The following is a 23,320-nucleotide window of genomic DNA, read 5'->3' as shown; positions in this document are numbered from 1 at the left end:
ATCGAAGCTGGAGGTCATGAAAGTCAGCTCATCAATAACTGGGATTAGGTTGGCAGCTAGTGGCGGTGTACGGATAGGAGGTACGTATGCTGAAACGAATAGAGCGCCCAGCACGGTTGCAGCGACAATATCATTGCTACGAGTTTTCAGGGTCGAGAATGGCAGTTTGTGATTGATCAGTAGAGCGGTACGGTTTTTCAGGATGATATTCCACCCGCTGAACGAGAGTGTGTTGTTGTAAAGGTATGGATCCGAAAGAAATATAATATCCACCTTATTTTGTATTGCGGTTGCGTGTAGCAAAGAGGTACTCGTGGCATCGTGATTGGCGTTGAATTGTAGAACAGAAAGTTTACTGGCCATTATTTTCTTGTGTGACGGATCCTCCATCCGTAGTAGCTGGGATCTTAAACAATTGGTACTGGCCTTCGATCTTTTGGATATGCTTGTTGAGAATAGGACAGCAGTATTGCCCGGTAGTGTGATCCGTAGCTGTAACTAATCGGTAGCGAGGAAGCTTGCAGCGTTTGATCTCAGCGTTGTGGAAGTGGCAATCTTTACACTCTGTAGCTGGAATATCGGTTGGGACTAGATTTTTAAATCGGCAGAATTTCGTTGGATGGCCGGATATGCCGCAATCGCCGCATCTGACAACCTGTATGTTGCTGTTGACAGGGCAGCGATCATAACCTATCTTAATAGTAGAGTGGTAGGTCGACTCCAAGTAGGTTTCGTAGTCTAGTTTGACGAAGGCGATGACGAGATTGGCTTTTCGGGTATCTTTATATTTGATGAACTTCACGTCGAGTGGAGGTTCTCCCCAGGAACGACTGACGTCGAAGATAATTTGATCCTCGGTTGTGTCGCTGGGTACATTATGTATGCGTACTTCCGGACAGCGACTCGATGAAGTTTTGGTACATAAGCCGGGTAAAGAATTAACAGCATCGGTGAATTTCTGTGCGGTGTTCTTATCCGGGCATTTGATAAGTGCCGCCCCTGAAGGAAATCGTATTGTAGCGCCAAGATTCAGCTTTCTGGGGTCGACGTTTTGTCGGAGAATGTCGGTGACTGAAGTTTTACCGTTTTTATCAGGAACGACGAGGACGTTGTTGTCAGATGGTAATCGAGATTTAGGTCGTGGTTGTTGTTGAACCTGCGAAGGTGACGGGTCTTGCCTAGTCTGTTGCTGATTCTGGGCTTCGCGATCTTCCTTCTCGCGGGCTTCGATTCGGCGTAGCGCTCGTGTTCGCCTGCGATTTCGCCTCTGATTGGAAGGTGGTACGGATTTAGGTGGTCCCATATTCGAGCTGCTTGCGAGAGCGGACGCATAAGAAAGGTTGTTTGAGTTAACATTCTCGGTGTTGATATCGTTAGACGCAGGAACGGAGTTGGTGTTTGTATTAACCGCTGATGTTCCGGTCGTTGGTTTACTCTGAAATTTGGACGACTGTTTCTTGGATATCGAACCCGGGAATATCTTTTGCAATGCCGCTGTAACAGTTTCATCGATCTTGGAGGTAAGCTTGGCCAATAATTCTTCCTCAGTAGAGGGGTTGATTCTACTACGTAGGTCTTGCAGTTGTTTTCCGAGTTCTTTGATCTGGGTATCTTGTAACGTGGCTGCGTTTCTCCATCTTAACAGCTCAGAACGCTCCTGTTGGAGATTGATTTCAGCTAGTCGAAGTTTCGAAGTCAATTCGGCGACCTGTGTTTTAAGTTGAATAACCTCTGGACTATCGATAAATTCTTCGGACTCGACAGTAATACGATTTAATTCTTCTAGTTGCTGCGCTGTTAGTTGCGTTACAGCTGTAGCAGGAGTTGATGCTGCAGTAGTGGTGATGGGCGAGGTGATCGATTGGGTGGTTATGGTGGAGCTGGTTATAGTAACTGCTGCAACTGGTGACGGTACAGGATGAACATCGACAGGAACTGTGATTGTTGGGGTGTCAGCAGAAGACAATGGTGAGTTGGTTATTTTCATCGAAGCGGGTGATGCAGTTCTCGATGATTGGAGTTTGTTTAATTGATCAAGAGTTTTGAGGAACATGTCGTCGATGTTGTCGCTTTCAGGAAGTGGTGAGGAGGTTTGTGCTTCGGAGTTAGATGTGAAAGCTATAGTAGTTGTCGAAGAAGGAGGAGGAGGAGCAGGAAAAGGATGAGAGGGAGGAGTGAGGAGTGAGCGAGCTGCTGGAGAATCGGGGTTAACCAGCGTTAGATTATTGGAGGTATTAAGATCTTCTTCCGAAAGGTTGAGGCGTGATGCGTTATCGACTTCTTTGCCGTCTGAGCTGGATGAGTCAGAGTGGCTGTTGTGGGCGAATCTATCTCTGATTGAAGAATAGTCGGTATCATCATCAACGGGATCAGCTTCCATCATCAGTTGACCGCGCTGTGCTTGTAGAAGATAATCAGGGTCTTCTTGGCACCGCTGAACGAAATAACCCCAACGGACGCCTTCACGAGTACGTCGTGATTTGAACTCGCCCTGAGTCTCTTTGGGGGTTTGAAAAAAATTTACTTTGAATGGTAAGTCCGTGAGTTCGAGGTTAAGCTCTTCCATAGCTTTAATCTGTGACTTGGCGGCCGCAGTTAATTTGGATTTTATCGCTTTGAGACTGCTAAGAGTCGGTACGTCGGTTTTGGTAGAGGTGCTGAATTCGCCAGGATCGATGACTGCCCCTGGTGAAGATCGGGAGCGGTGTATCGGAATCGGTGTATCGGTTGTGGTTCGTTGCGTAGATCTCGATCTCGAAGATATCGGTGTCGATGATGAATCGTCGTTGGTCGTCGTATTTCGGTTGTTAGAATCGTTTCGTTGCGAAGTAGAAGTAGAATCTTTCATGGTTGTCCCACGAGTACCGGCGTTTTGGGGTCTGCTTATGGCCAGAGCGCACGCGTAGCCATAAGCCCCTATATACTGCGGAGGTCGGGAGGTATCCGCAGGGTCCCAATTGGCTGCATAACCCACAGCCACACGTACTAGCCGTGCACCCAGGTCCCTCGGTAGGCCCGGATGGGGGAGGGTTTAAGGAGCACCCACAACTGTTACACCAACAGACGAACCAGAGCAGAAAAACGATGCCATGACTGGGATCACAGGACGCCGCCTGGGTGGTTACCGGCCACCGCCAGACATCGAACTCCACACTGGCCGCCTGAGGGCGCCTTGGACAGCGACGAGTCCCAAACCACATCCATCCTCTGTTGCAGATCAGCAGCCAGAACAGGACGCGAACGGCAAACAATGCGAAACCCGAAGACGGACGTGAACGCTTTTTCAAGACGTTACGTAACCCGTCAACTGACGCATTGGCTTGACGATGCGTAACCCTGAACAGCCCAGAGGTCGGAGGGAATGGGCCCGCTGCCCGGAAGGGAAAGGAATGAAGAAAGGAATGTAGACACACTAGTATTGTCCAGACACAGCGCATACCAAACAAGGCACACCGTTCAGAGCCATCCCATTACAGGTTGACCCGGAATCGGTCTCCTCCTTCGGAAAGGTAATAGGGTCGTAACCGTGTTCCCTTATTATGCGCCTCACTCTGAACACACCGTATGACTACCACTAAAACAAAGGAAGGAATGATAAAGGTAATTGAAGAAAGGATAGACTAAAGGCCAACAACGATAGAGTGTTGTTGGGTCTTGTCCGCGGTGCATTACAGCACACCACAGGATTTATTAACCTGTGGCCCCCTATCCGCAACCTGGGGATCGCGCCCGGTTCCCTGACAAGGGCCCGAAGAGGCCAAGGAAGCGAACCAAGTACAGCCAAGCCTTGCGTAACCCGAAAGTTCGCCAGCCTGGGGTCTCGGCCCCCTCCCCCGGCCCCCCCGCCGGGAACCTAACCTAACCTAACCTAACCTAACCTAACCTAACCTAACCTTTTTTTTTTTTTTTTTTTTTTTTAAGGGTACCCCAATCCCCACGAGGGGGTGGGGGAAGTTTATTCGATAATATGATACAATCTTGTACACATTTCTACCTATTGGTTTATCAATACATACAGATCTACATAAATCGAACTATTATCGTTAATTACATTGCTAAATGTTAATATACAATTGTTACATCTTGAAAACAAAGGTGAAAAACCCCAATGGGGAAAACCTAAGTGGGGAATGGCAAACTACATTTAAATGCATAATAACAAACGTCTAAATTATAACTGATAATTTAAAAATTACTCCCCACTGCCCATGAACCAACCGAAGCCAGTCTACAAGCGCCACGAATGGTATCTATGAGACTGGCCACGGCAGGCCATGAACAATGAGGAATAACTACTCAATAACGGGAAAAAGAGAAGAAATTTACATTTTACATTTGGAAAAACTTAATAAGAAACCGTTTAATGATGCAGAGAAATCCGGGAGATCAGAACAACAGGACATCGCAGGAGACATCGTCTAACGCCCAGATTTCCAGCATCGCAAACGGTCTGAGGAATGCTAAAATAGAGCCTGGTGAGAAGAAACGAACAGTTGTTACTTCTCTCAGGGACAATCTTATAAATATGTACAGTGTAACTAAGTAGAATTTACAGTTGGTAAATTAATTTATATGTGGTAACAATAACTTGATCGAAAATTAAAAATTGATAAATTAATTTGATCGTTGGATTAAGCTAATGATTAGAACGTTTACGTTATTATCGTAAAAATATTCTTAAAATAAACAAATTGATCATAAGTGTGAATAACGAGATAAATATTACAACAATTGGAAACGTAATGCAAAGTAATAATAATAAACTTTAGGAATTTAGATTGACGTAATTGGTAATTGACTTGAGTGAAACTTATAACGAATTAAATATTGTAACGATTGGGAACGTAATACAGAATATAGCTTAGGTATTTAGATTAACGTAACTGACAATTGACATGAGCGAACCTTATTTTTAATTTCAGCTTGTATGGTACGCTAAGTACGTGATTTTATTTACATTGACTTTAATCGTAAATATCATGAGGATATCGTAGAATTACTAGTAAAATAAGATTACAATCTAACATTTTAAATAGCGTGAGAAAAGCAGAGTTTATAGTTTGACAATTGGAAATGAATAATTGTTATCGTGGCATAATCGTCCTCTTTGATAACTTCAAAACTAAACGTATTTATAAGAGTAATGGAATATTAAAAAAATTCGTGAAAATTGCTTGTTAGGTGATCGCGGTGAAAAATTTTAATCAATATATTAATTGAAATTGTTTACAAGATTTAAAAATCATTTGAGGTAGATTGATCGGGAATTTAAAAAATAATATAAAATAAACGTATTTTTAGAGTGATGGTATAATACATTAATCGTGAATATTGCTTGCTAGATGATCGCGGTGAAAAATTAATCGAAATATTAATTGAAATTGGCTTACTAGATTTAATAATCATTAAGGGAGTTTGATAGGGAATTTAAAAAAATAAAAAAGAAATCTATTAAGTAGGTTGATAAATAGGTAGCTACATGGAGTTTGAAGTTTACTAGCGCTCCTGGCTAATTTTGGGTTAACCGTATATTTGATTGGGTTGTGAAAAGGAATGGGGATCTTGAAGATAAATGATAAGAATATTGAGAAAAATTTCTAACAGTGGAAAATTATATTTCCTTAATTTTATTTAGAACGTTCAAATCCGATGAGTTTTATTTAGTCTGTAGGGGGGTCATGTGACCAGAGAAGCGGACATAAGCATTGCTTAATAGGAATTCAAACTACCGTTTTCGGAGGTTTCATCTGGAAACTATGCGTATTCGTAATGTTGATCGTCTAAATTGAGATTGGATTTGAAAGTTACTCATGAAGTCCGCGTTTAAGATCGGTAAGTGGTAATAATTTAGAATTCGATGAGTTTAAATTAGAAGAACTGATGCTTTGTGAAATTTGTTTTAGGTAGAAGATCGCGATCGTTCGAACGGATTTCGAGTTATCTTTGAGACAATTTAATGGAATTTGAACGAATTTGGTAGCGTTTTCGAATGTGAACGTTTAAGGACTATTGGCTAAATGGGAATCGAATTCGTGATAGCATCGGAGCGAGTACATTTACAGGTAAATTAATCAAGTTGTTAGTTCGTAAACTTATCGTAAATGATCTAATAAACAATAGAATTAATTAATCTCAACGAAGATCGAGGGATTTAATCGCAAACGAATGGTGTAATCGAATAGTTCATCATAATCTTGGAAATTAAACCAATGGGCATAATCGAATGGTAGTAGTTATGTCTCATTTAGTTAAGCGGACTGATTTGTATGAATTAATTGATCACGTTGATTTAGTTTCAGGTAACGAATAAGAATAGATGATGATCGTGAAATTTGGATCTTCGGAGGAACGAATAATTGGCTGATTTTAGCGTTGTGTTCCTGAATTGGATGGCAGTTCGAATTCGGCGACTGCTTTGTGTATATATTTATCTGTTTTATTGACCAGCGAGTGTGAAATATACGATTATGTAAATTATTTGAAGGTAAGGGATCGCGAATGACGAATTCATGAATTCGATTATTATACCGAAAGTATTATCGTTTTATTTATCATCGGATGAACGCCGGATTTAATAATTTAGTTATTTTTCGATGAATCCGAGGGTAAGTGAAACTTAATTAATCAATTTGACTGCGAATAAACGATAGTACGTGATAACTAAACGTGTGAAACGAACGATTTTAAACAAATTGATACTGTTTGAAAAGTCTTATCGAATCAAGGGTAAAAATGAATAAGTTGTGAATTTAGTTGGGTGGAGTAGAAACGAACGATTAATTTATTAACTGAGAAGGATAATGCTAATTTGAATAATTTAGAACTAATTTGGTGAGTAAATAGAGACGAAACGAACGTTACGAACGATTAATTTAGTATGTCGAAACCAATTTAGAGGATTTTAAACGTGAATTGGTAAGTAAATATAGCGTTCTATAAAACGAACTATATTGCAATTTGACTAGTGGGTAAATAATAATAGCGGATTCGATGTGAACTGAAAAATTAAATTTTCGAACCAGGTAGGTTCTATTTAGCTAATAGGCTTTTGGTGATAATTTAGTAAACAGATTAATGAGCGATATAATTTCATAACAGAGGAAATATTTATAAAATTAATAGAAACGTATAAAAACGGAGAGTTTTAAATTTACCTAAGGGGGGGGTCATGTGACCATTAGAGAATCGAATATGTATTCGTATAATTATGGTTAAATTTTGCAAGGTTTTAATTGCTTGTTAACTTCGTAGTAGATCATAAAGAGGAGTAATTTCGAAGAGAAAGCGGTGCTTAATGGAAATTCGGACTGCCGTATTCGGAGATTTTCATCTAGAACTTATGCCGATACGTAATGTTGATCATCTAAACTGGGATTGGGTATGAAAGTTAATCAGGAAATCGCGACTTTTAAGATCGGTAAGTGGTGTTAATTTAGAATTCGATGTACTTAAATTTACAAGAATTGATGCTTTGTGAAATATTGTTTCAGATATTCAACTCGTGAATTAGATTGATATTAGAAACTAATGGGAAACGACTAAATAACATTCAACGTTGTTGTTGGCTGGAAAATCGACTGTAATTATTATTAGGTAAGTTGGTTTGATTAATTTGTTTGATTAATTTGAATTCAATCGAATTGAGCTAATCGTGAATAATTTAATAGGCTTCGAGTAGTTTGTGGTTAATCTTCAAAATACTACTGAGGAATGGGATCGAAGTAATAGTAATATGTCTCGGTAGTTATCAAAACAATTGACTTGTTAATTAATCAGCTGTAATTTTGTTTAGGGTGTACGAATGGATGAATCGAACGACGAATGATATGATTATGGATGTTTTCGAAAGCTTATCAGGAAGTTAAATGCGAATCAAGATGAAACTTTATCGTGAGTAAACTAATAAACGAATATTAATTAATCTTAACAAGAACAAGTAATTTAATCGTAATCGAATAGTGTGATCGTATAATTCGTTGTAATCTTCGAAATTACAACCGATGGTTATAGTTGAATGGAAGTAATTATGCCTCATTTAGTTAATCGAACGAATTGAATAAATTAATTGATCGCATTGTGATTTAGTTTCAGGTAAACGAATAAGGATAGATGATGATCGCGAAATTTGAAACTTCGAAGAAGCTATTAACGTACGAGCTCATCACAATGGACGATTTTAATTTAATTAGCAAATCACGAAAGTTAACGAACGAATTTGTAGTAATGTTGGTGTAAGGACTAAATAAACGAAGTCTTGCTCTTCTATAAGCATACGAGCGCATCGCATCGGATGATTTTATTAATGGCAAATCAGGACGTAGAATCGAACGATTTAGTAAGTAAATGGAATTTATGTGAAGATGATTTTGAGCTGATCGTTGATTACAATTATATCTTTAATCGAATCAATCTAATTAAATCTTGGTGGTTATTCCAGGTTAGAGATCGCGAGCTAGGTAAATTTGAGTAATTTAGAATGAGCTTTAGAAACCATTTGCTAGTGATTATAGTGATATCGCGAACGTAACGTTATTTAGAATGATCGTTGATCTGATCGATAATTTCGGTGTAGGGACTAAATAAACGATGTCTAATGTTATTTAATCGTTTTAGGTTGATGGTGGATAATTTAGTGGCATTTAAACACGATTATCATCGATTGAGGAGTAATAAGTAATTTGAAGCCGAAAGAATACGGTAATTTAATAATCACGATTTGAAAAATTAGCTACTGAGTCGAATGGTGAGTAATAAGATCGATTTAACATGGGATATTCTAATGTTTAAACGATGTCTAGTTCTATTTATTTGTAGGGACTAAATATACGAAGTCTATCGTTGTTTGCTTATTTCGCAAATGATTAGTATGAATTGGGACGAACGTTTGAAATCAAATTGTTTACCCAAACGATGAATAATTGAAAGTGGATTGCGAATGCTTAGACGAACGCTTTCTTACTTATTTGAAATACTTGGCTATCGAACGAGTTGGGTGAATTTCTATCGTCTGGGAGGTGCTCATATTATGATTTGACAAATGTGGTAAAAGGGTAACAGTTTTAGGATATAAATTACGAATCGTTAGATTAACGAGTATTTTTACCGTGAAAAGCGATTAGATTGGGCTTACGTACGTGATCCGAAGACCCAAATCTCAATCGTTGATTATAGAACAGTAAATAAGGTAAAATATACGAGCTTACTTATGTCGAATATAAATCATTAGATAGTTTGTTGAAGTAATAACGGTATGTTGGACACTGGTTATCGCCGGTGAGATGTCGTGTAGAACGGAGACGATTCAAAGGTAGTTTAGCAGTTCGTAGTGTATTGTTGAACGAGGAACAATCTGCACAGTATTTGAGAGATCTAATTTCTTCTTTAGATGAAGGAGCGTTATGGCAGTGTTTAATAACATGCCCGAGGAGCTGGCAATTTTCGCATCTGGGAACTCTCAATCGCGTATCGATGTCGTAATGATCATATTTAATGTTGAGTGATTTAAATCTTCGAGCTGTACGGAGCTGTTGTTTAGTGCAACTGACAATTGCCATTTGGCCGTTAGCGTCTGCGTTTCGGTATTTGATAAATTTTATCGAGAGAGGTGTAAAATTCATCTGTAGTTGTATATCGGTCGAAAGTTGAGAAGAGGTGACATCGTTTGGAACTGAATGTATTCTAAACTGGGTATCTACATCGTTTTTGGGTTTAATTTTCAGCTCGGCGATACTCGAGATAACGTTTGAGAACTGTTGAAGATCGTTTTCTTTACTGAATTTAACCAGCATTGCTCCGGATGGGAAAGGAATCGTTCCGGTGATGTTAAACTGTTTCGCTTCGGTATGATTATTTAGCGTTTGAGAAACGAACGTTCTCTTGTCGTTTTCGGAGATTTCAATATTATCGTTGGGTATAACGAGCGCAGCGAACGTAGATTTATTTGAATTGGTATTACGTGAATATTGCCGAGTATATTGGTTTGTAGACGGACGATCTTTACTCGGATATCGAGCGTTGTGTTGTTGAGATTGAAATTTATCTAACCCATTGGGCATCGAATTAACACGATTAGTATGATGATGAGGATTTTCGGAGAGTGCCTCTTCTTCTTCTTCTTGTCGAGCGAGTTCTTGATATTCGAATGCTGCTCGGGCTGCATCAGCGACGCAGTCTGGTAAACGTTTGTCGATAGCTTTGTCGATTGTTTTCACGATTACGGATGTGAGTTTATCGATTGTTAGGTTAAATGATGACGGATCGATGAGTGGAGTTTGAGTAGATTTGAGGGTTTTAATTAATTCGTCTTTTTCTTCGATACCTTGTTGAACAGCTTTAAGTTCGTCGGATAATGAGCGAAGTACAGTATCTTTTTGAGAAAGAGCGAGCTGAGTAGCTTTTAGTTCATCGTGAAGAGTATTATAATCGTGAGTACTAACTGTCGATTGTTTGAGAATGGAAATTTCTTCGTTGGCGGATTTGAGAACGTTTGTGAGCTGATCGATTTTGTCAACGAGTTCGGAATTCATTTGCAAGCTATTGGCAAGCTGCTTGTTAGCATCTTCTAACATCTTCGACGGAGATTGCGACTGAAAAGCTTGTGATAATTCGTTACGAATGTCTTGTTGAAGTGATTTTAATTCGTCTGATTGAAGAATTTGCTTTTTGAGATTAGTAGCTACTTCATTTTCAGGGTTACTTTCTGTACTCATGACTGTGGAGTTTATTGACGAGTCTGAATCGTTGGAGGAGGATTTTCGTTGGTCTTCCGAATACAACGATTGATCGAACGTAATTTTACCTTGTCGAACGTCTTCCAAATAAACTGGATTATCTTTGCATTTATCGACGAATGCTTTTAATCGAATACCTTCGCAAGTGCGTCTAGATTTGTAATCTTGTTGGTTTTCTGATGGAAGCTGTGTGAAATCCCATTCGAATGGGAGATTTTCGATTTCGAGTTTTAGCTCTTTAATAGTATTAAGTGACTTACAGACGGCGTTTGTTAATTTGAGTTTACTTTTATTGGCTAACAAGTGTGAAATTCGAAGGTGCGTGTTTTTAACCACGTTATCTAACACGTTGCTGGGTGATATCGGCACTGCAGTGGATTTTGATCCATTTGATTTATTGGAGTTTTTTGTTGAATGCATCTAGAGAATATTAATCGAATGACCATATAAATCGATCGTGTAGATTGTCCGATTAATTATCCGAATAACACAACGGATGCATGGCGAACGCCATGGTGTGGAAATGTCACATGTTATCGAAATCGCGTGTTTTGAACGAAATTATAAGACAACTATAACGAATTTGGTATCGTTGGATTTGTTTCAACGTAAGGAAGCGAATAAAACACAATTTAACGCAAAATAATTCGAATTTAAATAATTATAAACGAAACTATGAGGAGCGTGTATAAAGAGATGCGACCTCGACGGTGGCGCAAACCTAACCTGAACCTAACCTAACCTAACCTAACCTAACCTAACCTAACCTAACCTCAGTGCCACATACTCAGTCGACGTGTTCGGACATGTAAAATGTGCAGCTCCCGAAAATCGTAATTTTGGGCGGTTTTTTCGCGAGTTTCTGCCGATTTTTTTGTGCGGATATATAGACAATTACGTGCCGCGCATTTTGAGATATCGTACGCGTAAATCGGGCCGGAATTCGAGGTGCTATTAAAGTTTCAAATTTCGCCATGTTGATGTGTACTTTAACTTTGAAATTTTCCAATTTTGGGAAAATTTTGGTGCGTGAGCGCGGTGTTTTTTGCATGTAACTTGTGTAGATTTTAATTTTAAAAACTTTTTGCCTCTTGGAGATTTTCTCTCAAGGGCTTAGTTTTTGAGTAATTTGAAAAACGCGATGTATTTGAGTGATGCCCTCTAAAAAAGGACACCACTCAAAGTAAACTTAAAGTGCTTTTAATCGTTCGGTGCAAAGTGTAACTTTGTAGTGCTCGGTAAGACGAACAAATTGTGATATCGCGAGTGCGTGAAAGTTCAAAACTCTGGGTTCTGTGAATTTTTAAAGTTTGACATTGGATTACTGCAAGATGACATGGAACTTTCAGAACTTTGGTAAAACTTTTTTGTGCGCGAGTGTCGCTTTTTATATGTCTATTTTATAGAAAATCAATTTTTAAAAACATTTCGCGTCTTGAAAATTTTTGATTAAACCCTTAGTTTTCGAGATAATTAAGAAACGCGATCTATTTTGGAGTTTGACCTCTGAAAAAGGTGACCTCTTAAAGTAAACTTAAAGTGCTTTTATTTAAACTTTTTAAACTGTTTATTTGTAGTGTGTAATAAAACTAATAAAACGATATATCGCGTGTGGCCGTAAGTGGTAAACTTTCCAAAATACAGCAACTTTGAAGTTTGACCTACTTAGATTGGTGAGTTGTAATTTTTCAAAAAACTGTATATTTGTGTTTTCCGCAATTATGGCGCGATTTACGTGAAACTCGGTTTACATACTCGTCTCGTGTGCCCAAATAAGAATCGACAAGAAAAATAGGTCCAGCTGGTCGAAAATTTTCAAAAACTAGGGTCAAAAGAACAAACTTTTTTCCTATGGGATTTTTTAAAATTCGGTCTTCGTGGGTCTATTCAGTAGCCAAGGCCTAATCCAGGGCCCTAAGTTCGAAAAAAATCGGTTGATAAACGGCGGAGAAAAAAGTGAAAAACCGTTGACCTTGATACGAAATTTTGACCTATGGGAAAATTTCGATTTTTTTCAACGGTTTCCCTATATTAACTCTGGAAACTAAGCCATCTAACCGCTATACGACAAAATCCGTCAATAATCCCCTCCACAATTCGTTTTTTGACCTTTGACCCCAAAGTTGCAGTTCGTTTCTCCTGCTTTCTTCGGCGAAAAATCGCTAGGGTTAGCTAGGATTTTTTGAGCCCAACCAGGGGCAAAAGTACCCATATTCAGATCCGCTAACTAGGAAAAACTGCTGACCCTGACCCCAGGGTCAAATTAAAAAATCCGCTCCGTGGGTTTTGTTCTTTAGCCTAGGCCTAGAATATTACCCCAATCCGTTCTGAATTCCGATAAAATCCGGACTAGAAAATGACGAGAAAAAGGAAAACGAAGTCTGATTTGGACTCTTCGGATGAAGATCAGTTTTCGGACGCACCCTCAAGTAACCGAAAAGCCGAAAAAGATAAGAAAGATAAGGGCAATCGTAAGAAACCCCCAAAAAGCAGCCAAAACAATGATGGTAACGGTGAAAAGTCCTCCCCCCCAAGGGCGGAATCAGTAGCTGAATATAAGGCTAAGTTTGCCAAACGTATAAAAAAATGCAGGGACCTCCTACTGGAAGCTCTTAACCTAAAAGGCAGTATTAGGGAAGGCCTAAACAAAAACTTAGATGAAATGGAAGAAATCGCGACTAATATGTCAAACTCGCTTAAGGATGAGGTGACTAAGCAAGCCAAAAAGCTGGCTGAATCATTAGTAGCGAAAAAAGCCTCCAAACCCCAAAACCAAAGCCAAAACCAAAACTCGAAAACTGATGTAAATAAGCCAAACCAAAAAATACCCCTCTCTTTCTCCCAAATTGTGAAGGCGCCGGTAGGATTGAATAATTTCCCTCCTCTCCAGCAACAGCTTTCGCAAAGACAAACCATATATCAACCCCAACAGCAACAGCAACCAAAACCCAATAACCACACCATTATCCTAAAACCGAAGAAATCGGGTGACAACCCGGTCAAGTTACTCCAAGAAAAAGTCAATCCCTACGAAATGGGAGTGCAATACGTAAGACCTACCACAAACGGAGCGGTCATTGTCGCCTGCAAGAGCCAGGAGCAAATCGACTCCATAGCCAAAAAACTACAAGGCCAACTGGACCCAGTAGCTAAACGTACAAAAAAATTACCCCAACTTGCGGTGCATCGTCTGCCGGACGGCGCAGTCAAGGAGGACGTCGATAAAGCTATCCTGAACGCGACCGGCGAAGCGGCCCATTTCGTAAGGATAATGAAATATAAATATAACGACCCGTCCTCCGGGTTGTTCGCTATCTGCACCGTGACCCCTAGAACCTGGCAACTTCTGGTCAGGAAATTCGGAAAGATCTTCTTGGAGCGTGGCTGGAGCATGTGTCCGGTCAAAAACAGCGTGCAGCCAGTCAAGTGCCTTAAATGCCACTCCTACGGCCATGTCGCCAAACATTGCAAGCTAGAGCACGAGGTACCATACAGCCCCACCGACTGTGTAAATTGCATCCGAGCCAATACCAACAATAAAAACAACAAGTACGAAACTAAACACGCCACACACTCCCAGCAGTGTCCATGCCTTCTAAATCATATCAAGTCGATTACGGAAAATACCGATTACGGAGATGGACAATAAAACCAAGGCAAAATCAAAGACCAAACAGAACAACTTAGATAATAATAGCCCAAAAACTAAACAAGTAGTCAACGTTGTGCAGATAAACTTGGGTGGCTCCGAGGACTATCAGCGCAGAACGATAGAACACATGATGAAAAACCAAACAGATGTAGCAGCAATACAAGAACCCTATCTCCAAAATGGCAGTCTAAAGGCTAAAGGGTACAATTCACTGGTGAGCGGAAAGGCAGCCTTGCTGATCCGCAACACACTGAAGTACAATCAGATTTACACGGAAGGTGGCAGTATGGTCGCCATCGAGATGGAGGGGCATATCTACGTCTCCGTCTACTGTTCCCCCAACACCAAAATAAACAGAAAAATTAGCGAACTCAGCAAGCTGGTCAAGAAGATGCAAGGCAAACAACTAGTCATAATGGGTGACTTCAACGTGTACTCCTCATTCATGCAATACTACAAAAACAACATACCCAGTGAGAGAGATACTTTATTCGACGAGCTCGTGGCAGACAATACTCTGTGTGTCATGAACAAAGAAGAAACAACGTTCCATCGACCTGGGGTAGAATCCATATTAGACTATACCGTCGTAAGTGACAACTGCATTGCACAAATACACGACTGGAAAGTTCATTTCTCCTCTATCAGGGATCATAAAATGATAACCTTCACGGTGGGTCATCAGGTCCAGGAGGGAGAAACGAACCACATCTACGACTACGAATTGATTGAGGAAACGTTAAAAGTCACGCCACTGCCAATGCTCCAAGAAAGATCCAAAGCCGGAATCGATGACTGGATAGAAGAAGTCGAATCTCTAGCAGAAGCCGTCAAAAGCGAAGCAAAGATACCCGTCAAGGAGTCCCAGCTTCCGTACTGGACGGAGAAACTAGAGAAGATGAAGCGGATAAAGAACAATCTACTGAAAGCTGCATCGAAAGCGCAGAAGAATACGATGGAATACGACCTCATATACGAAACCTTTCGAAACATAGAGAAAAAATACAAGTACGAAACCATTAAAGCCAAGCGCAAAGCATGGGAGAACTTCGTGACTCAAAAAGAGTCATGGGGGAAACCGTACGATGCGGTGAAGAACCTCTTACAAGACAATAGCAACTCAATCCCTCTACTCCAAAATTCGCAAGCGAAGAACCAACAAGACAACATCCAGTTTCTACTGAACAGTATGTTCCCGCAAGACGGTGTTCCCCTGCTCGAAGAGGATGTGGAAGACGAGATCGATACGGGTGCACAACTAGCAGAGATACTGGAGCAGCCAAATCAAACGTGCGTTGAACCAATTACCCGAAAAGAACTAAAGGACATCGTCAACGAACTCAAGCCGGGGAAAGCCCCTGGTCTTGATAAGATCGACAATAGAATGTTCAAGATAATCTATAAATACAACCCAAACACGATAATAGAAGTCTATCAGGCGTGCATGGACCTTGCTTACTTCCCATCAGCCTGGAAGAACGCACGACTGGTAGTACTCAAGAAGCCCGGTAAAGAAGCAGACAACGCTAAATCATACAGACCCATTTGTCTGCTCAAGACAATGGGTAAGATATACGAAAAGCTCCTACATAGAAGAATCTCCTTATTCCTGGAAACAAACAAACTACTAACTCCAAATCAGTACGGTTTCAGGTCGGGTTTATCGACCGACCATGCTTTGCTCGACATGATAACGGAAATCGAGAAGGGATGGGAGAAAGGCGAATACGTCGCAGCGGTCAGCTTTGACGTATCGGCTGCCTTCGACTCCATCCCTCACAATATCATCATCGAATCTTTGGCTAAACTAGGAGTAAACGGTGATCTAATAAGGATTGTAGCTGACTACCTGGTAGACAGGGAAATCAGCTATACCTACAACAACAATAAATACAGCACTACAGCCACCAAAGGGTGTCCTCAAGGCTCTGTCTTGGGGCCCCTCTTCTGGATATGCGTGTATAACACGATACTGAAATACCAATATAGAGCCGCGAAGGCAATAGCCTTTGCGGACGATTTGTTGTTTGTGTTTAGAAGCCAAAACACCCAGTACTTGAAGGAAGTTATGAACAAAGCCATAAAGCAGTTAATCGGGAAGCTTGAAGCCCTCGGGCTAAAGCTGAACGAAGCGAAAACCCAACTCACAGTGTTCACAAGGAAAAACGTACCAAACATCGAGATCCTGGTTAATAATCAGGTGGTAAGGCCGTCAAATGAGATGAAGTACCTCGGCATAGTTTTCGATAATCAACTAAACTTCGTAGCCCACTATGCAGCGATGCATAGCAAGGCGATGAAAGCGATAAACATCATAAACAGACTATTCGGCAGAACCTTCGGCTACGGATACGAAGCTCGCAGGATTATGTCGATGGGCCTGATCAATTCCTTGTTCTACTATGGAGCTGCTGCCCATCACACCGGTCTTACCCTGAAGAAAAACCAGGATCTACTCGTAAAGGTCCAAAGACTGTACTGTCTGAAGATCATATCAGCATATTCTACAGTGTCAGGAGCGGCTGCTTCGGTTTTGGCCGGGCTGCCGCCACTCGATCTGGCCATAAAGAAAACAGCGATCAAAAGAACTCTGGACATTGAAGTGAGACCACATGCCGCACTCACGAACTTGTACGGCGTGGTCTCGCTGATATACAAACACCCAACGGATAACAACAAAAACGTTTACAACTACCATGGCGATGTTCTAACTAAAAAACAACTAAGCGCCAAGCTGGATGAAGTAATCACTGAAATCTGGCAGAGGCGCTGGGACGAAGAAACGACTGGACGGGTGACGCATAAGTGGATCCCGAACATTCAAAAGCGACTCGAGTCCAACCTAATCATAAACTTCTACACCACTCAAGCTCTCACGGAGCACGGATTCTTTTCCTCGTATCTCAAAAGGTTCTTCGTCATCAAGGAGAAACGCTGTCTCTGTGGCAGAGAGCAGACGTTTATTCACCTTGGTGAAAAGTGTAAAAACAACCAAGTAACCAGAATAAGAAGAAATTACGATATCGAAATCTATAACACCGAAGAAGAAAACATGAAGCAGATATCCCAGTTCACCGCCGAACTGTTCCGACTCAGGGAGGAACTGAGGTGGAAAGAAGGGGTATCTGTCGCTGAACCTGAAACAGAAATAGAGGAAGAAGAGTCCGTCGAGGAGGTGGCAGAAGAACAGGAAGAACAAAGAAACCTTCGACCCGAATGGCTAAACAACACAATCAACGAAGTCACCGTGACTCCTAAGCCCGCAAGAAGACTGCGCTTTCGAAAGGAAGACCTTCAAAGCAGCACATCTTCCTTCCAGTCATCCGAATCGTCGCCCGAAATTCTCAATCAAACCTTCCATGAATACAGGGGCCCCTGGAGTATAGGGACCCCTGTGCAAAATCCGGCGCCCACAATTAACCCCCCCATAAACCCTACAGAAACCAACGAAACAAGAATAAATGTTACAACATCCCAAAATACATACAATCCAACCCCGATAGGTTTCAAATACGTGAATCCGCTGGTAAGCTTTATCAACTCCAGCGACGCGAATAGAAAATACCTTATACCAAGCGGACCAGTACCAAACTATCAGCTATTCCCCGCGACACCAACAAATCAACAACCAATACCCGAGAACGACAGCCAGAAAAGCAGATCCAATGAACCAACTTTGTCTCAATGCGCCTCAAGCACCTTGAGGGCGCTAAGGCTGACAAAAAAGAAAGAACAGCAACAAAGTACCGCAGTGGACCAAGGAAACGCCGACAGCGGAGAGTTAACCCCACAACAACCAACTACCAAACCCATACAACATACCCCGAACGTTGGAAACCTGACCCTAACGGAAGATGGAATCCAGAGCACATACGAAGATGCAGCTTGGGCCTCTGAATATGACCGAGATACCAACCCGGAATCCAATGGCGCCATGACGACCGCCGTGTTGATAAGTGCCGAAAGGCATGATGCTTCGCGACCGGTGGTCAGAGAAAATCCAGCGGAAGCCGGGGGCTCAAGGGAGCTGGTTGCCGGAAAAATATACATGCCTCAAGGACCGCACGAAAACACCGAAAAGCTGGAGGACATCTTCCACAGGATAACGACAGTCCAAAAAACCTACGACCATGCCCGAAAACCAACCAAAACAGATAACCCTATTAGCCCCCAATCGATATTAGGAAAATACTTTGACGATATTGACCATCAAAACGATGCCAGTAGGATAGTGGATAGGGCCCTGGAGCAACTACTAGTTAGTGGGCAGTTGGGACACCCTTTCTCTCTACTCTTCTATCACCACAAGTTTATCGAACCAATGCAATACCTAGTCCTTAGGGCAGTCAAAGAGAGGTTTTTCAGACCAGCTGGGCCGGCGGCCGTGGCCACCCTTCTCCCATACAAGGAGTACATGGAAGCTGCACCGTCAACTCCAGCCGAAGTCAAGATCTTGCTAGATAGGAAAGAAAAGGAACTGAACGAGAAACTCCAGAGGGGAAGCTGGGGGGAGTTAGTAACGACCTCCAACGGAGTCTTCACTCTGGAGGAAATCGAAGAAGACCTTCTAGTATGCTTCCCGGAATACGCGCTGGCACATTGTGTCAGTGCGGATTTCGAAATGTCCGCAGGCGTCGCGAAACAGATTACCCGTAAATTTGGCTCCAAAGACGATCTAAAGGGCAGGGGGGCATCGGTCTGGGAAATAGTTGAAATCAAAAAGACAGGTAAACTCAGCGGTAAAAAAGTCGAAAACTACGTCTTATATATGGTTACAAAAGAACGCTACAACCATAAACCAACAGAGAGAGATTTCCTAATTACTCTTAAAAATTTAGTTGTAAAATGTAAAGAACTGAATATTGGAAAGCTGGCTATACCCAGGTTGGGGTGCGGAAGAGACAAGCTGAACTGGGATCTGGTAAGACACTCAATCATTGAGTTCTTCAAGAAATCCCATATCACAGTCAGAGTATGCACCCAATCGCGAAGATAGTGTAGCCAGTGCCATGTGAAGTAACCAAATCCCGAATTAGTCTCTAGATTTAAGATGTAAATATATTTACCCATATACCTTTTTACTTTCATGTTTTTATTTTTCAGTTTCTATATTACTTTTTATTTTCACCTTATATATTTAATTTGTCAGAGGTGGTTGGTGCCGATAAATTATAAATAGACACCCTCCACCTTATATTTATGTATCATGTAAATGTTTGTAATTAGGGTTTCAGATGTAATTTAGTTTGTATAGATATGGCCCAATAAACAAAAATACTTAACGTAAATACTTAATAAATAACTGTAAATATTGTAAAATTTTTTTTTTTCTTTCTTTTTTATATATTCTTTCTCTTGATATAAATCCCCATACATTTTTACCCAAACATAATACAAGAAGCAACCAAAACATCCGGAAGTCGCGATTCAAGACAGTCCTGGATTCAAGATATGTAATATTGTATAGAATAGCCTAATCTTAGTATAGAAATTTAACAATCTTTCATGTGGGCGGTCGGCGAGAAGCAAGCAGCAAGTGCGCTGACCGCCCCACAAATATCCCCATGTACTCACGGCCTTCTTAACTAGGGGCCCCAACTTGTTGGGATCACCCCTAGGCGAAATCACTCCCCCTTCAAACTTCCTCCAGAGACGGGTCGGGGGCCCGGTCTGCTGTCAGACAGGTACGCGTGAATAACGACTCCTGGAGCTTGGCAGAGATCGAGCCTTAGGCAACCGCCTAGGGGTCTGGGTCAGGGTGGACGATCCGTCTCACTCTCCCTCCCATTCCCCTTCCCGTCCCTCATCTTAATCTTGGGGTGAAGGTATAACTATAATCTAGGATAATTAAAAATAGTAATATTAGTAGCCTTAAGATTAAGATTGTTTTTCTTTTTAATTAAAATAAACCCTCGGCGCCTAGTGCGACCGGGGTTTAACAAAAAAAAAAAAAAAAAAAAAAAAAAAAAAAACCTAACCTAACCTAACCTAACCTAACCTAACCTAACCTAACCTAACCTAACCTAACCTAACCTAACCTAACCTAACCTAACCTAACCTAACCTAACCTAACCTAACCTTTTTTTTTTTTTTTTTTTTTTTTAAGGGTACCCCAATCCCCACGAGGGGGTGGGGGAAGTTTATTCGATAATATGATACAATCTTGTACACATTTCTACCTATTGGTTTATCAATACATACAGATCTACATAAATCGAACTATTATCGTTAATTACATTGCTAAATGTTAATATACAATTGTTACATCTTGAAAACAAAGGTGAAAAACCCCAATGGGGAAAACCTAAGTGGGGAATGGCAAACTACATTTAAATGCATAATAAGAAACGTCTAAATTATAACTGATAATTTAAAAATTACTCCCCACTGCCCATGAACCAACCGAAGCCGGTCTACAAGCGCCACGAATGGTATCTATGAGACTGGCCACGGCAGGCCATGAACAATGAGGAATAACTACTCAATAACGGGAAAAAGAGAAGAAATTTACATTTTACATTTGGAAAAACTTAATAAGAAACCGTTTGATGATGCAGAGAAATCCGGGAGATCAGAACAACAGGACATCGCAGGAGACATCGTCTAACGCCCAGATTTCCAGCATCGCAAACGGTCTGAGGAATGCTAAAATAGAGCCTGGTGAGAAGAAACGAACAGTTGTTACTTCTCTCAGGGACAATCTTATAAATATGTACAGTGTAACTAAGTAGAATTTACAGTTGGTAAATTAATTGTTATAGTGGTAACAATAACTTGATAGAAAATTAAAAATTGATAAATTAATATGATCGTTGGATTAAGCTAATGATTAGAACGTTTACGTTATTATCGTAAAAATATTCTTAAAATAAACAAATTGATCATAAGTGTGAATAACGAGATAAATATTACAACAATTGGAAACGTAATGCAAAGTAATAATAATAAACTTTAGGAATTTAGATTGACGTAATTGGTAATTGACTTGAGTGAAACTTATAACGAATTAAATATTGTAACGATTGGGAACGTAATACAGAATATAGCTTAGGTATTTAGATTAACGTAACTGACAATTGACATGAGCGAACCTTATTTTTAATTTGAGCTTGTATGGTACGCTAAGTACGTGATTTTATTTACATTGACTTTAATCGTAAATATCATGAGGATATCGTAGAATTACTAGTAAAATAAGATTACAATCTAACATTTTAAATAGCGTGAGAAAAGCAGAGTTTATAGTTTGACAATTGGAAATGAATAATTGTTATCGTGGCATAATCGTCCTCTTTGATAACTTCAAAACTAAACGTATTTATAAGAGTAATGGAATATTAAAAAATTCGTGAAAATTGCTTGTTAGGTGATCGCGGTGAAAAATTTTAATCAATATATTAATTGAAATTGTTTACAAGATTTAAAAATCATTTGAGGTAGATTGATCGGGAATTTAAAAAATAATATAAAATAAACGTATTTTTAGAGTGATGGTATAATACATTAATCGTGAATATTGCTTGCTAGATGATCGCGGTGAAAAATTAATCGAAATATTAATTGAAATTGGCTTACTAGATTTAATAATCATTAAGGGAGTTTGATAGGGAATTTAAAAAAAATAAAAAGAAATCTATTAAGTAGGTTGATAAATAGGTAGCTACATGGAGTTTGAAGTTTACTAGCGCTCCTGGCTAATTTTGGGTTAACCGTATATTTGATTGGGTTGTGAAAAGGAATGGGGATCTTGAAGATAAATGATAAGAATATTGAGAAAAATTTCTAACAGTGGAAAATTATATTTCCTTAATTTTATTTAGAACGTTCAAATCCGATGAGTTTTATTTAGTCTGTAGGGGGGTCATGTGACCAGAGAAGCGGACATAAGCATTGCTTAATAGGAATTCAAACTACCGTTTTCGGAGGTTTCATCTGGAAACTATGCGTATTCGTAATGTTGATCGTCTAAATTGAGATTGGATTTGAAAGTTACTCATGAAGTCCGCGTTTAAGATCGGTAAGTGGTAATAATTTAGAATTCGATGAGTTTAAATTAGAAGAACTGATGCTTTGTGAAATTTGTTTTAGATAGAAGATCGCGATCGTTCGAACGGATTTCGAGTTATCTTTGAGACAATTTAATGGAATTTGAACGAATTTGGTAGCGTTTTCGAATGTGAACGTTTAAGGACTATTGGCTAAATGGGAATCGAATTCGTGATAGCATCGGAGCGAGTACATTTACAGGTAAATTAATCAAGTTGTTAGTTCGTAAACTTATCGTAAATGATCTAATAAACAATAGAATTAATTAATCTCAACGAAGATCGAGGGATTTAATCGCAAACGAATGGTGTAATTGAATAGTTCATCATAATCTTGGAAATTAAACCAATGGGCATAATCGAATGGTAGTAATTATGTCTCATTTAGTTAAGCGGACTGATTTGTATGAATTAATTGATCACGTTGATTTAGTTTCAGGTAACGAATAAGAATAGATGATGATCGTGAAATTTGGATCTTCGGAGGAACGAATAATTGGCTGATTTTAGCGTTGTGTTCCTGAATTGGATGGCAGTTCGAATTCGGCGACTGCTTTGTGTATATATTTATCTGTTTTATTGACCAGCGAGTGTGAAATATACGATTATGTAAATTATTTGAAGGTAAGGGATCGCGAATGACGAATTCATGAATTCGATTATTATACCGAAAGTATTATCGTTTTATTTATCATCGGATGAACGCCGGATTTAATAATTTAGTTATTTTTCGATGAATCCGAGGGTAAGTGAAACTTAATTAATCAATTTGACTGCGAATAAACGATAGTACGTGATAACTAAACGTGTGAAACGAACGATTTTAAACAAATTGATACTGTTTGAAAAGTCTTATCGAATCGAGGGTAAAAATGAATAAGTTGTGAATTTAG

The 23,320-nt window shown here is 39.9% G+C and overlaps 3 long non-coding RNA genes across 9 annotated transcripts; all 3 read left to right on the top strand.

Moving 5' to 3' along the window:
* Window positions 1-5,088: 5,088 nt before the first annotated feature.
* Window positions 5,089-6,477, top strand: LOC135839935 (uncharacterized). The gene is made up of 2 exons (XR_010557670.1): window positions 5,089-6,226; window positions 6,294-6,477. It is a non-coding gene; the product is annotated as an uncharacterized LOC135839935 (long non-coding RNA).
* A 558-nt stretch (window positions 6,478-7,035) lies between these two features.
* On the top strand, window positions 7,036-8,849 carry LOC135839934 (uncharacterized). Of its 7 annotated transcripts, none has more exons than XR_010557668.1 (4): window positions 7,036-7,417; window positions 7,491-7,593; window positions 7,668-7,890; window positions 8,086-8,849. It is a non-coding gene; the product is annotated as an uncharacterized LOC135839934 (long non-coding RNA). The 7 variants fall into 7 exon arrangements; XR_010557667.1 differs by having other exon boundaries at window positions 7,036-7,593; window positions 7,668-7,721; window positions 7,793-7,890; XR_010557666.1 differs by having other exon boundaries at window positions 7,491-7,890.
* A 12,378-nt stretch (window positions 8,850-21,227) lies between these two features.
* LOC135839936 (uncharacterized) lies at window positions 21,228-23,044 on the top strand. Its single transcript, XR_010557671.1, has 2 exons — window positions 21,228-22,629; window positions 22,861-23,044. It is a non-coding gene; the product is annotated as an uncharacterized LOC135839936 (long non-coding RNA).
* The last annotated feature ends 276 nt before the right edge of the window (window positions 23,045-23,320 follow it).

This window comes from Planococcus citri, chromosome 3 (genome assembly GCF_950023065.1).
Source record: "Planococcus citri chromosome 3, ihPlaCitr1.1, whole genome shotgun sequence".
Lineage (NCBI taxonomy): Eukaryota > Metazoa > Arthropoda > Insecta > Hemiptera > Pseudococcidae > Planococcus > Planococcus citri.
This window is presented reverse-complemented; position numbering and strand designations above follow the sequence as displayed.